Source organism: Cariama cristata, unplaced genomic scaffold, assembly GCF_000690535.1.
Source record: "Cariama cristata isolate BGI_N322 unplaced genomic scaffold, ASM69053v1 scaffold9664, whole genome shotgun sequence".
Taxonomy (NCBI): Eukaryota; Metazoa; Chordata; class Aves; order Cariamiformes; family Cariamidae; genus Cariama; species Cariama cristata.
The window spans coordinates 2,507-2,728 of record NW_009614628.1 but is presented as its reverse complement, the minus strand read 5'-3'; the positions used below and the strand labels follow the sequence as shown (position 1 = coordinate 2,728).

The following is a 222-nucleotide window of genomic DNA, read 5'->3' as shown; positions in this document are numbered from 1 at the left end:
AGGGTGATGTGCAACCGCATCGCTCGCTGCGCATTTCTGAGGAGGGGACGTGGAGAGGGAGGTGCTGAGCTCTTCTCCGTGGGATCTAGGGACGGGAATTGTTTAAAGCTGCACCAGGGAAGGTTTAGACTTGGTGTGAGGAAGAGATTTCTTTACCGAGAGGGTGGTTAAACTCTGGAACAGGCTTCCTGGGGAGGTGGCAGATGCCCCAAGCCTGTCGGC

The 222-nt window shown here is 56.3% G+C and overlaps 1 protein-coding gene across 1 annotated transcript in view; it reads left to right on the top strand.

Annotated features, from left to right (window-relative positions):
- LOC104161159 (nuclear RNA export factor 1-like) overlaps positions 1-222 on the top strand; it is a gene marked incomplete at its 5' end in the record, with an annotated part of 4,122 nt that overhangs the window by 1,583 nt on the left and 2,317 nt on the right. The window lies entirely within an intron of this gene.